The sequence below is a fragment of the Gekko japonicus genome, unplaced genomic scaffold (assembly GCF_001447785.1).
Source record: "Gekko japonicus isolate JY-2015 unplaced genomic scaffold, Gekko_japonicus_V1.1 scaffold22, whole genome shotgun sequence".
Classification (NCBI taxonomy): Eukaryota; Metazoa; Chordata; class Lepidosauria; order Squamata; family Gekkonidae; genus Gekko; species Gekko japonicus.
This window is the reverse complement of record NW_015175971.1, coordinates 2,462,859-2,478,609: the sequence shown is the minus strand read 5'-3', so window position 1 is coordinate 2,478,609 and position 15,751 is coordinate 2,462,859. Positions and strand designations below refer to the sequence as shown.

General features: G+C 49.0%; 1 protein-coding gene across 1 annotated transcript in view; it reads left to right on the top strand.

Moving 5' to 3' along the window:
* KCNH5 (potassium channel, voltage gated eag related subfamily H, member 5) overlaps nucleotides 1-15,751 on the top strand; it is a 353,468-nt gene that overhangs the window by 321,943 nt on the left and 15,774 nt on the right. The gene's annotated exons all lie outside the window — the stretch shown is intronic.

Below are 15,751 nucleotides of genomic sequence, written 5' to 3'. Positions count from 1 at the left end.
ACCCGGAAGTAACGCCATCCCTTCCGGGACATCAGGGTGACGCTCCGGTATTTGGGCAAAAACTCTATGGTAAACTTGGCTTCTACTATAGAGCTTTTGCCCAAATACCAGAGCACCACCCCGACATCCCGGGAATGATGATGTTACTTCCGGGTCACGTGGGCAGAACATCCCTCTTTTTTGTGTGGGGGGGTAAGTTACCCCCACCAGCCGACTGATCAGTGGCTAGGCAGTGGAATCTGTCAGCAGGGGACCCTCGCCTTCTACGGGGGGTGGGTGTCTGACAACCTTAACTCTATGGCATTGTGCTCTGCTGAGGTCCCTCCCCAAATCATGCTCTCCCCTGACTCCATCCTAGTCCAAGGATTCAGTTTGTAGCTTGACGCCTTCTCCTGGGAGCAGCTACGGTCATGCGGTGTATATTCCCACAATTCTTACTGAATCGCCACAGGATTCGACACGGGGTGCAGCATCCTAAAAATCTCAAACTTTCTTTTTATTACGAAACGTTTCCAGACTTTAGAACAGCAAAGATTTTGGCTGGCCCGTGCCTAGTGAAATCTCAAAAGCTTGGCAGAAGAGACAACTTTCTTGCTTGTCCATTGGTGAGGTCGTTCGTGGATCCTTTCCTGTGATCTGATCTGTAGTTAAAATGTGTGTGTGTTGTGCCCTCAGGTCACTTCCAACTTAAGGTAACCCTATAAATTAATAGAATAAGAACTGGACTTATACCCCGCCCTTCACTACCCAAAGGTGTCTCAGAGGGGATTACAAACTCCTTTTCCCTTCCCCTCCCCACAACAGACACCCTGTGAGGTAGAAGAAGAAGAAGAGATTGGATTTATACCCCGCCCTTCACTACCCAAAGGTGTCTCAGAGGGGATTACAAACTCCTTTTCCCTTCCCCTCCCCACAACAGACACCCTGTGAGGTAGAAGAAGAAGAAGAGATTGGATTTATACCCCGCCCTTCACTACCCAAAGGTGTCTCAGAGGGGATTACAAACTCCTTTTCCCTTCCCCTCCCCACAACAGACACCCTGTGAGGTAGGTGGGGCTGTGAGAGCTCTGACAGAAACGGCTCTTTTTCAAGAACAGCTCTTATCAGAGCTATGGCTTGCCCAAGGTCATCCAGCCAGATGCAAGTGGAGGAGTGGGGGAATCAAACCCGGTTCTCCCAGATTAGAGTCTGTACACTTAACCACTACACCAAACTGGTTCACGACAGCAAACTGGCTCACTGGCTTAATGACTTCCCAAACCTCCTGTCATCAACAGCCTTGCTCAGGTCTTGCAAACCGAGGGCCTCGATTGAGTCCATTCGTCTCATGTGGGCTCTTCCTCTTTTCCTAGCATTATTGTCTTTTCCAGGGAGGCTTGTCTTTTCAGAATGTGACCAAAGTACAGTAGCCTCAGCTTAGTTATTCTAGCTTACAGAGAGAGTTCGGCCTTGATTTGATTCAGAACCCGCTGTCTTTTGGGCAGTCCACGGTACCCTTAAAACTCTCCTCCAATGCCACTTTTCAAATGCATCAACTTTTTTCCTGTCAGCACAATAAATAAACTGTGTATCTTTCATAGTCTTGAACTCTTGGGTTGCCAACCTTCAGGTGGTAAATACAAGGGGGAAAACGTGAACAAATTACAAGAAACGATATTATAAAAATTCAAGAATTGTTAAAGGTACCAACATCTATGTACTGTTATTCATAGTGGTTAAGTGGGTGGTCTCTAATCTGGGAGAACTGGGTTTGATTCCCCACTCCTCCACTTGCACCTGCTGGATGACCTTGGGCAAGCCATAGTTCTGTCAGAGCTGTCCTTGAAAAAGAGCAGTTTCTGTCAGACCTCTCTCAGCCCCACCTACCTCACAGGGTGTTTGTTGTGGGGAGGGGAAGGGAAAGGAGTTTGTAAGCCCCTCTGAGACTCCGAGGGAAGGGTGGGGTATAAATCCAATCTCCTCCTCCTTCTCCTCCTCCTTCTTCTAATATATATATTTTCAGTCCATAATCATTTCCATTCTCATCCAATTTGTCTAACAGAATAAAGTGCCTAACAGAATCGAAAAATATTGCCAGCCTTTACACATCCATTTCCAAAATGCTTTTTCAAAGAGAGGATGGGACGTTATCCGTACATGCAATACTACCAGTCCAATATGGATATCCCAAGTTTTCACAAACACAATTTACAGGAGACTAATTATTGTCTGAAAGATTTATCTGCTATGTCTTGAAAACAACAAACTGATATTTTGAAAACAATGAACTGACAATATCTTTCGATACAGGCACTTTATTCCTGGTTCGGGCTCTTTAGCTTGGAGAAACGACGACTGAGGGGTGACATGATAGAGGTTTACAAGATTATGCATGGGACAGAGCAGGTAGAGAAAGAAGTCCCTTTCTCCCTTTCTCACAATACAAGAACTCGTGGCCACTCCATGAAATTAATGAGCAGTAAGCTTAGAACAGATCAAGGGAAGTCCGTCTTCACCCAGAGAGTGATGAACACATGGAATTCACTGCCACAGGAGGTGGTGGCGGCTACAACCATGGACAGCTTCAAGAGGGAACTGGGTAAACATATGAAGCAGAGGTCCATCAGTGGCTATTAGCCACAAGGTATAGATGGAATTCTCTGTCTGGGGCAGTGATGCTCTGTCTTCTTAGAATCATAGAGCTGGAAGGGATCTCCAAGGGTCATCTCGTCTAACTCCCTGCACAATGCAGGAAACTTACAAATACCTTCCCCCTACACCCCTAGTGACCCTGTTCCATGCCCAGAAGATGACAAAAAGCCTACAGCCGAACTGGCCTGGAGAAAAATTGCTTCCTAACCCCAAAGTGGACATCAGCGTTTCCCTGGGCATGTAAGAAAGGGTCACAAGAACTAAGCACTGAGGCAACCCTTCCTGCCCTCCCTCTCATGATCTGCCTAAGTTCACAGAATCAGCATTGCTGTCAGGTGGCCATCTAGCCTCTGCTTAAAAACTTCCCAAGAAGGAGAGCCCACCATCTCCCAAGGAAGTCTGTTCCACTGAGGCTCTGTCAGGAAGTTCTTCCTAATGTTTAGCCAAAAACTTTTGATTCAATTTCAACCCATTGGTCCTGGTCCAACCTTCTGGGGCAACAGAAAACAACTCTGCACCATCCTCTAGATGACAGCCCTTCAAGTCCTTGAAGATGGTTCTCACATCACCTCTCAGTTGTCTCCCCTCCAGGCTAAACATACCCAGCCCCTTCAAACATTCCTCATAGGACTTGGTCTCCAGACCCCTCACCATCTTCATTGCCCTCCTCTGGACATGTTCCAGCTTGTCTGTGTCCTTCTTAAATTGTGGTGCCCAAAACTGAACACAATACTCTTGGTGAGGTCTAACCAGAGCAGAGTAAAGCAGTACCATCACATCATGTGCTCTGGACATTATACTTCTGTTGATACAGTGCTGGGGGGGGGCACAGTGGGAGGGCTTCTGGAGTTCTGGCCCCACTGGTGGACCTCCTGATGGCACCTGGTTTTGGCCACTGTGTGACACAGAGTGTTGGACAGAATGGGCCTGATCCAACACTGGCTTCCCTTATGTTTTTGTGTCTGGAGCAGTGATGCTCTGTATTCTTGGTGCTTGGGGGCCAAGAGTGGGAGGGCTTCTGGAGTTCTGGCCCCACTGGGGGACCTCCTGATGGCACCTGGGTTTTGACCACTGTGTAACCAGAGTGTTGGACAGAATGGGCCTGATCCAACATTGGCTTCTCTTATGTTTTTGTGTCTGGAGCAGTGATGCTCTGTATTCTTGGTGCTTGGGGGCCAAGAGTGGGAGGGCTTCTGGAGTTCTGGCCCCACTGGTGGACCTCCTGACGGCACCTGGGTTTTGGCCACTGTGTGACACAGAGTGTTGGACAGAATGGGCCTGATCCAACATTGGCTTCTCTTATGTTTTTGTGTCTGGAGCAGTGATGCTCTGTATTCTTGGTGCTTGGGGGCCAAGAGTGGGAGGGCTTCTGGAGTTCTGGCCCCACTGGTGGATCTCCTGATGGCACCTGGGTTTTGGCCACTGTGTGCCACAGAATGTTGGACAGAAACAGCCATTGGCCCGATCCAACATGGCTTCTGTAATGTTCTTATATAAAGCAATATAAATACAAAGCAGTAGTTTATTTCTTACTTCTCATAGTGTTTTGGCTGGGTGATGTTGCCCAGAGGAAGTTATGGTCGCACTGGGGGGAAGAACCCTCCAGAGAGAATCAGAGCATGTCACCTGTTCACCGAGCTGCAGATCTCTCTATCAGTGCGACACACACACCCCGCCCCCCCCAAACCACACTAATCTCCTCCCGAATGAGTTATAAAAAGTACCTTTAGGGTGGGCTGGGGAGCTACTTTACCTTGTAGCTGCCAAATCTTATCTCTGTTGGGGTGTGTGTGTGTGTGTGTTTCAAACCAGATTAATGGAGGTTATATAAAATTTTATTTGCCTGGGCAAATTTCATCGGCGTGATGAATGGATTTACGAAGCGCGCCCCCAGATGCTTTTATGGCCGGAATGGATTTCTTCTCTCCATAGCTGCACTTTGTCATCAGATAAGGAGTGCGTGGAGGCAAAAATAACTCAGAAATATCATGATCTGAAACCGAGTGCTCATAGCAGAACAGAGATGCCCCCCTTGATGTGCAAAGACCCAGGCAAGACTGCGGAACTTTGGCTTGTAGTGGTTAAGTGTGGTGTCGTGGTTAAGTGTGCGGACTCTAATCTGGAAGAACCGGGTTTGATTCCCCCACTCCTCCACTTGCACCTGCTGATGTGACCTTGGGTCAGTCGCAAGCTCTGGCACAGCTGTTCCTGAAAGAGCAGTTTGTGTCAGAGCTCTCTCAGCCCCACCCACCTCACAGGGTGTCTGTTGTGGGGAGGGGAAGGGAAAGGAGCTTGTAAGCCGCTCTGAGACTCCCAAGTGAAGGGCGGGGTATAAATCCAATCTCTTCTCTTCTTCTTCTTCTTCTTCTTGCCTGTTCCAAGGAACCCAGTTTGAAGAGGTGTGACGATCGGACTGGACTAAGGAGGGGCTGTGGCTCAGTGGTAGAGCCTCTGCTTGGTTCGATCCCAGGCCTCTTGAGTTGAAAGGACCAGGTAGTAGGTGATACGGAATACCAGAAACCCCTGGAGAGCTTCTACCACTGTATATAATAGAATAAGAAGAGCCCTGCTGGATCAGACTAATAGTCCATCTCGTCCAGCATCCTGTCTCACACAGTGGCCAACCAGTTCCTCTGGAGAGGCAGCAACAAGGCATAGAGGCCTTCCCCTGATATTGCCTCCTGGCTCTGGAATTCAGAGGCTTTGTGCCTCTGAATGTGGAGGTTCCCCGCGGTCACCATGGCTACTACCCACTGATAGACTTATTCTCCACAAATCTACCTAATCCCCTTTTCAAGCAGTTTATTCCTGTGGCCATCACTACATCCTCGGGGCAGCAAATCCCACATTTTAATTGTTGTCTGTGTAAAGTAGTATTTCCTTTCGTCCATCCTGAACCTACTGCCCATCAGGTTTACTGGATGCCCTCGGGTTCTAGTATTTTGGGAGAGGGAGAAAAATGTATTTGTCAACCCTCTCCACCGCATACATCATTGTATAAACCTCTATCATGCCCCCCCCCCCCCCAGTCATTTCTTTTCTAAACAGAAAAGTCCCGGACTCTCCGGCCTTTCCTCATAGGAAAGGGGCTCCAGCCCCCTCATCATCTTGGTCGCCCTCCTCTGTACTTTTCCCAGCCCTGCAATGCCCTTTTGGAGATACAGTGACCAGAACTTTACACCGTATTCCAAAGGAGGCCACACCATTGATCTAGACAGGGGCATGACAATATCGGCCGTTTTATCCTCAATGCCTTTCCTAGTAATCCCTAACATCGAGTTTGCCTTTTTCACCACTGCAGCCCTCTGGGTTGACCTGATGGACCAAGGCCTGATACAGTCAGGGCTCTTTTTGCAGGAAAAGCCCAGCAGGAACTCATTAGCATAATAGGCCACACCCAACAGCAGGAACTCATTAGCATATTAGTCCACACCCCTGGCAGCACAGCTCATTAGCACATTAGGCCGCACCCCCATGTTACCAGAAGTGTGGTCATCCAGCCACACCCACCTTTTGCTTCTTATTCTGTTTACCTTGTTTGTTGTCAAACCAGGGCCCTTTTTTGTAGCAGGAACTCCTTTGCATGTTAGGCCACACACCCCTAATGTAGCCAATCCTGATGAGTTTCTGCTGTTGGGTGTGGCCTATCATGCTAATGAGTTCCTGCTGGGCGTGGCCAACTCGGGAGCCAGCCGGAACTCCGTTCTGAAAGACCTCTGCCTGAGACCCTGGAGAGCCGCTGCCGGTCTGAGTAGACCATGCTGACTTCGATGAACTGAGGGTCCGATTCAGTCCAAGGCAGCTTCGTGTGTTCATGTGACCGCCCATTCAGTTAGGAGAGCGAGAGTACAAACGCTTCATTCAGTAGAACAGCAAATGATTTATTCAATAGACTATCACATGTTTAAAATAAGCATTCGGAATGCAAAATATTCAGGTCTGCTAGAATATTGTTAGCTAAATACTGGAAGACAGGGGGGGGAAGCCCTCCAAAGAGGAGGTAACAGACAGATTATTGGATCTAGCGGAAATGGACAGACTGAGCACGTTGATTCAAGGAAAGGATGAAGGTTTCTATTTGAAAAGATGGTCGAGAGTGTATAAATGGATTGATAAAGAATTAGACAGACAGACTCAATAGGTATGGAATTCACTGCCACAGGAAGTGGTGGCGGCTACAAGCACAGATGGCTTCAAAAGGGAATTAGATAAGCATATGGAGCAGAGGTCCATCAGTGGCTATTAGCCACAAGGTATAGATAGGGGCTCTGGGGCAAGTGATGCTCTGTCTTCTTGGTGCTTGGGGGGGTCAACAGTGGGGGGGCTTCTAATGTCCTGCCCCACTGGTGGACCTCTTGATGGCACCTGGTATTTCTGGCCACTGTGTGATACAGAGTGTTGGACTGGATGGGCCTTTGGGCTGATCCAACATTGGCGTCTCTTATGTTCTTACGTTATGGGAATTGGTTTTATGATACAATGTGTATGCAAAACTTATAAATAAAAGTGGGGGCGGGAAAGGAATGTAAGATATTCGGCTGCGGCGAACGCATGATCAACCTCTCCTTGCTGAAGATTCGTGTCGCTTTTTGAGCCACTGACTAGGGCGTAGCGGTTACAGTGTTAGGCTAATGCCAGGTTCAGATCCCCGTTTGCGGTGTCACTTGTGCCCATCGTTCTCTTGCAGCCGGACCTACCTTAACAGGGTTATTGTGAGGACAAGGGAAGAGTCACGAATGCTGCCCAGAGCTCCCTGGGGGATAAAAATGCCCTAAATAGCCCTGACCCGAATAGCCCAGACAAGCCTGATCTCATCAGATCTCGGAAGCTAAGCAGGGTCGACTCTGGCAAGTCCTTGGATGGGAGACCTTCAAGGAATACCGGCAGTCGGGAGGCGGGGGCAGGCTTTATTCAGCTACCTCTCTGAATGTCCTCCAGGCCCCCAGAGGTCGCCAATTCAATGTTCCCCCTAAGCTGTGGAGTCTTGTGAGCTAAAATTCTACTTTGTGAGCCGCTGGCATGAAAAACTGTGAGCGAGCAATTTGGCTCCTGCATAAATTAGTTTGCTCTGAGCGAAGACAAAAAGGTGTGAGCCGGAGGCTAAAAACCTGTGAGCTAGCTCACGCTAACTCAGCTTAGAGGAAACACAGGTCGCCATGACTTCCAGGTGCACGCGCACACACACATGCACATATGGAAAAATACTGAAAAAATTGCCCTAAATAAATAATAATGATAACTAAATGGAACCTCCATGTTCAAAGGCAGTAGCCCTGTGCTGGGGAGGGGGGAAGCAACAGAGAGAGGCTTTACTTCTAGGACTTCTGGGGGTATCTGGTTGGCCAACTTTGTGAGACTGGAAGCTGGGCTACATGGCCAGGGACATTCCTATGTTCTTGTTTTTGTTTTTGTTTTTTGTTCTTTAAATGGCTTCTCTTTCCAAACCTTGCAGATTCTTGGGGGGGTTTTTTTAGTGTTAAATGATAACAGTCGTTCCTTTAGAAAGAGGAACCCACCACCAAAGGAAGATGAAAACGCTCATTTGAAATCACCGACAGCCCTGATTTCTGTGCGGAATAACAGAACTAGCCCTTAACGGGGCCTCTGTCAATCACGGTCTTATTTATCACTGAATAACCGAAACATTTCTTGTAAGTTCGGCTTCCCCCCCCCCCAAATGTGCTGAAGGGGATTCCGTCTGTTTTGGAAAGCAGCGTGGGCCTCCTGATTTCAAAGCAGAGAGAGGGGGGGGGAGATGATATTTCTGACTCATAGCTTCTTTGCATTTCTTTGGGGCAACAAAATGCAGGTGTTTTATTTTTAACTCCTTGCAGGAGTTCTGGGGTCTGTGCAGAAAGTGGGTCATGGATGGCAAAGGGATATTGTCAGCTTTGAGGCTTGTCATTTGCCCAGTGGAAGCAGGAAATCTCCCGCTGACACCTCCACTCTCAATAGATTAAGGAGAGGGAGAGAAAAAAAGGGGGTGGGTGGGGTGGATGGTGACGCTCTAGGAATTTCCCCCATCTCTCTGGTAAAGACCATTGAGATTGGGTGGGAATTCCTAGAGCGTCACACAGAAGTGACTTACCCAGCTGTGAAGTGTCAGCCTGTCACCCCCTCTCACCGCAGTCTATCCAGGACATTTTTTTATACTGCCCTTCCTCCAAGGAGCTCAGAACAGATTACAGGATCATCCTCCTCTCCTCACAACAATCCTATGAATCGGGCTGCTAGGCCTCCTGACCTCTCAGCGGCAGCCCTCATTGCCTACCTCCACTCCAAGTAGTTTTACCATAGAGTTTCTGGCGATTCCGCAAGTCGTTTCCTGTGGAAACTGGATGCTGTAACCCCTTAGGTCCCCACCCCTGAAGCTCCCACCAGTTGCCTAGCAACCCTATCTGTGAAGGAGGTTAGGGAGAGAAGGGAGCGTTTGCATGCATGGGAGTGATTGGCCCAAGGTCACCCAGTGAACTTCACAGAAGAGTGCGGATTTGAAACTGGATCTCCCAGCCCCTACTTTGACCCAGAGGTCACACTGACTCTCTACCTCACAAGGCTGTTCATAGAATCGAAGCCCCCACAAGTTCAGGAACCCACAGACCCTCCAGAAAGCGATTCAGAGAGCCCAGGTGTCCCGAAAGCCCAGAAGACAGGGGGACGTGCACGAGTGCAGGAGAACCGGGGAAGCTGGCACGTACCCGAACGCCGAGGGACCAACGGAGTCCTTCAGGCAAGCATGAAGGCGAACGGGGAGTTTTGGGATCTCCCGGAAGTGACCCCACCCCCGAAGACGCCCAGGCCACCCCACTTGGGAGGTGGGACCAGAGAGATTGACAGGGAACTTTCCCAATCAGTGGATGACAGGGGAAAGGGGTGGAGTTCCCCGGATGGAGGGAGATAAATACGGGGAAGCCGAAATGAGCCGGGGAGGAAGAGCGGAGGTGACGAGCATTGGGATAGAGAGAGAGAGATCCGAGTACGCTGTCACTCAGAGAAGTGTTGTTGAGAGTGGTGTTGTTGAGAGTGGTGCAACTCTCTCCACTTCAATTCTGAGGCTTTGGCTTCCCCTGTGGGACTTCAGACGACACGGCGGAGGCACCCTTCCCCTCAGGGGAGGACCCCCGGCGTGACAGAATCATAGAGTTGGAAGGGACCTCCAGGATCATCTAGTCCAACCCCTTGCACAGTGCAGGAAATTCAGAAATCCCTCCCCCCATCCACACCCACAGTGACCCCTGTTCCACGCCCAGAAGATGACAAAAAGACCTCCAAGATCTCCAGCCTGGAGAAAAATTGCTTCCTGACCCCAAAGTGGCAATCAGCATTTCAGGATAGAATGGCGGATGGGGTGTGTGCTCCCTGAGCTCCTGACAGGAACATGATAAAAATGTGACAGGGCAGCCTAGCTGTACCACTTCCGAAGGGCATCGCCCACCTCTTATTATCTTTATAAATCATAGAATCGTAGAGTTGGAAGGGACCTCCAGGGTCATCTAGTCCAACCCCCTGCTCAATGCAGGAAATTCAAAAATCCCTCCCCCCTCCACACCCCCAGTGACTCCTGTTCCATGCCCAGAAGATGACAAAGACCCTCCAGGTTCCCCGGCCAAAGCGGCCTGGAGAAAAATTGCTCCCTGACCCCAAAGTGGCAATCGGCATTTCCCTGAGCGTATCAGGAAAACCCCCCAGAGAATTTCCTTTTCTAAAAAGAAATTGTTCTGGTGGGTCGCCGTCTTGATCATAGCAGAAGATCAAGATCCAGGTCCAGCAGGACCTGAAAGACCAGCAAGGTTTCCCAGGGTATAAGCTTCCGAGAGACAGAGCTCTCTTCATCAGGTGTCTAGTTCCATCCGTTCCACAGTACGCTAATTCAAGGATGTGTTCGTATCCAGCTCGGCTCACTCCGGGAGCTGGCGCCTCGCCACCTGCATTCTAGCGGCTCTATCTCAGCAGCATAAAATGAGCCCCATTATTATTCCTTTTGTGATCCCGCAACTCATGGCAGTGGGCCAAAACGCATCTGACAACATAATTTTTCCATGGTGTTCTTTGTCGCCCAAACTAGAGCAGGGAGGCTTTGCAAAGGCGGCAACAGATACATCAGCAGGCTGTTCTTCCTGGGCTTTGATCTGAAGCTGCCCCCTCTTTGTGGGAACAGACGTCTTCTGGAGGGGTAACCGGATTTTCTGCTATTTACACGTATGGTACTGACAGCGGCAAATTCTCTTCCGAATGGGGTTTGCAGTTGTCAAAGACAGAGGCAAAACTAGAAGAAGAAGAAGAAGAGATTGGATTTATACCCCGCCCTTCACTACCTGAAGTCTCAGAGTGGCTTACAAACTCCTTTCCCTTCCCCTCCCCACAACAGACACCCTGTGAGGTTGGTGCGGCTGAGAGAGCTCTTTCGAGAACTGTTTGTGAGAGAACAGCTCTGAAACAACTTATAACTGACCCAAGGTCACACCAGCAGCTGCATGGGGAGGAGTGGCCACAGGGATCTTTTTGTAGAAAAAGTCCAGCAGGAACGCATTAGCATAATAGACCACACCCAACAGCAGAAACCCATTAGCATATTAGGCCACACCCCCGACAGCACAGCTCATTAGCACATTAGGCCACACCCCCATGTTACCAGAAGTGTAGTCATCCAGCCACACCCACCTTTTGCTTCTTATTCTGTTTACCCTGTTTGTTGTCAAAACCCAGGGCTATTTTTGTAGCAGGAACGCCTTTGCATGTTAGGCCACACACCCCTAACGTAGCCAGTCCTAAGGAGTTTCTGCTCTTGGGTGTGGCCTGTTATGCTAATGCGTTCCTGCTGGGCGTGGCCAACTTGGGAGCCAGCCGGAACTCCGTTCCTGTGCGTTCCTGCCCAAAAATAGCCCTGGGAGTGGGGAATCAAACCCGGTTCTCCCAGATTACAGTCCACGCTCCTAACCACTACACTAGAGTAGAGTATCCAACTCTGGGTTGGGAAATTCCTGGAGATTTAGGGATGGAGCCTGGGGAGGGCAAGGTTTGCGGAGGGCCGGGTATCATTCCATAGAGCCCACCCTCTAAAGCAGCCACTTTCTGCAGGGCAACTCATCTGGGTAGGCTGGTGATCAGTTGTAATTCCAGAGGTCTTCAGACCTCATCTAGAGGTTGGCAACCCTACAGCTGCGTGTGGGTGGGGGAATTACTGAGAGAAATCACTTCCCTTTGCTCTCCTGCCAGCATACCCCTAATGGTGACAGTAGAAGGAGGTCACATCTGGAACTGGAAGTTCTGTAGTGTTGGATAAGGGGATAGTAACAGGCCCGTAGCTATGGTGGGGCTTGGGGGGGGGTGGCTCTGCCCCTTCTTAAAGGCACAGCCCCACAAGAATTTCTCCGGCGGATGCTTTTTTCAATCATTTTTAGACATTTTATTAAAGATGTGTGCTCCTTGAAGCAGAGTGGGGTGCTGTAGTTGACTAATTCCCATACTGAGCAAGGGGGTCAGAGTAGGTGACCTCTAGGACCTCTAGAGTAGGTGACCTTCTAACTCTGTCAAGAAACCGGTCTCCTTTAAGAGAGTTTTTCTGCCCAAGTGTTAGCTTTCTTGACTCTAGGAGGCATCACCCCCACCTGCTGGCTTGCTCTCAGAATTGTTGCATAGGCCCGACAGAAGTGATGAACTTGCAGCCGCTGAGAGCTGTCATCTAAAGTGGTTGACAGCTTGCAAGTTAGAGATCTATCCTGGAAACAGCTTTCTATTGGCTAAACGGCTTTTCTTTCTGTACTGAGAACTGGAGCCCCACTAGGGGGGGAAATGCCCTACAAGCCACAACATCTTGGCTACCTGTTAAGGGCATGTTTCCCTTGGCTCGATTCAGAACTAGCTCGATCTTAGTGAGCTTTCTCGGTGAGTGCTCAGAAAGAGATTATCGGTTCTCCGAGTGTCCTCTCCTGATCTGTAGATTTCATGTGTATGTTTAGGGGGTTGGGCTCCTGAGTAGTACTGCATCATCCCCTGGGAACTACAGCTTGATGACATCTACCAAACAGAGTAGTAATTGAAAATTCAACCCCCCAAAAAACACATGGAGGAGTTTGAATGTTTCCAAGAAGATATCTGGAGAATTGACTCAACACAGGGAAATATTTAGCAGTAGAGGAACTAGCTTTGGGTGTCGGGTTATTAACCTGGGGGGGGGGGGCTGCAGTTCTCCTGTAACCAGATCTGAGTGGGTGAAGGGTGGAATTTATGGCATTATGCTCTGCTGAGCTTCCTTCCATCCCCAGACCCCGCCCTCTCCAGCCTTCATCCCCCAAATCTCCAGGAATTTCCAAAACTGGAGTTAGCAGCCTTATTTGAGTTCCCAATTGGCTAGATTGCTGACTCGCACATATACAGAATCTCTGTTAGAACTTTCCGAACTGAGGACAGATTTTGATGGGAAACGGTGCTCGGTTCGTAATAAGTCCAACCATTACGAGATGAACAAATTTGTATGTCCAATCAGATCAGTACAAACTTTCGTGTCTTTGCTAGTAGTCTTTCTGCTTGTACTGCTTGCACATGTTCATGTGCAACTGTGCCTGTGGTGATGTGCCACCACAAGCATCTCCAAAAAAAAACCTCTGGGGGGAAATCACAAAGACTCCCTCATGGGTCTCTGCATATCAGCAGCTCACCCCACACTCCCGACAGATCACTGGAGCATCTCTCGCCATAGATCTTTCCCTCTCCTCCTCCTCTTCCTCCTCCTCCTCCTTTTTCTATCCCAGGCAATTCATCCTCCCCCCCCCCTCACGGTGTGCCTTTTATTTATTTTTTTGGCAGGGAAGTGAGACAGTGTAGGTGCAATTTAGCTCAATTATGGAGGAGTTAGACTTGACAGAAATCAATATGGTTTCATTTTGCTCACAAGTCAAAAGACCTTGCAAGCATTCCTCCTGCTCTGAAAGTGCCATCTCTCTATAGCACCAGATGCTTTCAGGGCTTTCTCTAGTGGAGCGTCCTCTGACCTTTGAGAAAGGGGGAAGCTGCTAAGAAGGCATCAGGAGGGCAATCGTTAATTACTCACCCAGAGCCACCCGCTTACATTGGGCCCATGAAACTGACCCCGGCCCTTTGTCGAAAGCATGAAAATTCGCTGTAATTCGAGGACGTTGGCACTGCGAGTGCTAAAGGTTAGGCAACTTTTTTGGACTGAGTTCCGGAAGATGTGACGATGTCGGTGTGCTGGCAAACAAAAGGGAAGGGAGAGACGAGGGTGGTACTGGCCCAAACACCCTCGGAGCAAGCCCAGTCCCAGGAATTCGCCTTGGCCTCGGCTCATGGTGGCATGGATCTAAGAAGCAATAATGGGCAGAAACCATGGATGGTAGGGTTGCCAGCTCCAGGTTGGGAAACTCCTGGAGATTTGGGGATGGCGCCTGGGGAGGGCAGGGACCTCAGTGGGGCACCATGGCCATAGAGTCCACCCTCCAAAGCACCCGTTTCCTCCAGGGGGACTGATCTCTGCAGTCTGGAGATGAGCTGTAATTCCAGGGGATCCCCAGGTCCCACCTGGAGGCTGGCATCCCTACCTTAGGAGGGCTTCGGACACCTTGATTGTGAAACTGGAGATCTGGCCCTGGGCACCGAGGAAAATGTTCTGATGTAATTAATTAGGTCATCAGTGTAGATAGGATTGCCAATCTCCAGGTGGATGGGAAAGAGAACTACGGATACGAGTCCAAACAGGAAAAACAATGGCTGTAGAAAAATAACTAATTAACTCTAAACAAATCTTTTTAATCTACCAGTTTACTAAGTACATAAATATCAAATAGAAATAACAACTCTGTGTCCATTTAACAAAATCATTTACGCAGCGCAAGTCTACTGATTAACAGGTCCCTGTAAACCACTATATTCTTACAAAGGTATAGAAAAGTTAATAAATACTAATAAACAATGCAATAAGAGGAGAAGAAGAAGAGATTGGATTTATACCCCGCCCTTCACTACCCAAAGGTGTCTCAGAGCGGCTTACAAAGTCCTTTCCCTTCCCCTCCCCACAACAGACATCCTGTGAGGTAGGTGGGGCTGAGAGAGCTCTGACAGAAACTGCCCTTTTTCAAAAACAGATGTGCCAGAAATATGGCTTGCCCAAGGTCACTCAGCAGGTGCAAGTGGAGGAGTGGGGAATCAAACCAGGTTCTCCCAGATTAGAGTCCGCGCACTTAACCACTACACCAAACTGGCTAAGAGGTGTCCTTTTTCAAGTATTATAATGCTGTACACTTTGACAGTACATAAATACTTTTATTCCTGTATGCTTTATGAGAAACAAGTCTTAAACACGACATTTGTTCCGGATGTTTTCAAGAGGCTTTTTCTCCATGCAAAGGCAGTCTCCGGTCTTATGGGGGGCTAGCCGGAGAACCCATTTTGTAGAACATCCTCAGAGATGGATCTACTTGTTAGTTGTCAAATCAAAAGAGCCTTGTATCCCTTTAATCACTGGGATTTGCCTTACAATCTTTCCAGAACCAAAAACCTCTCCACTCCCTCATGCCTGGCAAAAAGCCTTACAGTCTTATCTTCCTAGGAATGTTGAAGCAGATCCCTCCTGGCAATTGGCGGGGGATGGGGAGACATGCTGGGAGCAGCAGGGAGGTCCATCTGACATACAGCAACGCATCTACATCACTGCCCATGTGACCCAGAAGTGACGTCATCACGCCCAGGACATCGCGGCGATGCTCTCGTATTTTGAGCAAAAACTCTATGGTAAATTTGGCTTGTACCATAGAGTTTTCGCCCAAATACCAGAGCATCATCCCGAAGTCCTGGATGTGATGATGTCACTTACAGGTCATGTGGGCAGCAATGTAGACATGTCACTGCACATTGAATAGATCTTCCTCTATTTCCAGGTAAGTTCCCCCTGCTGGCCAGGTGATCAGAGACAGGGAGGAGGAGCCTATCAGCGGGGGAACCCGCCTTCACTGGGGGGGTCTGGCAACCCTAGCCCTGGAATGTTTGCCAGAAGTAATGGCCTTTCAGAAACACTGCACTTTTACAACCAAAGTATAATTGGCCCCAAAGGGAAACATTTTATGCGTCATGTTGTCAAAAAAAGAAGAAGATAGGGACAGTAGTCGTG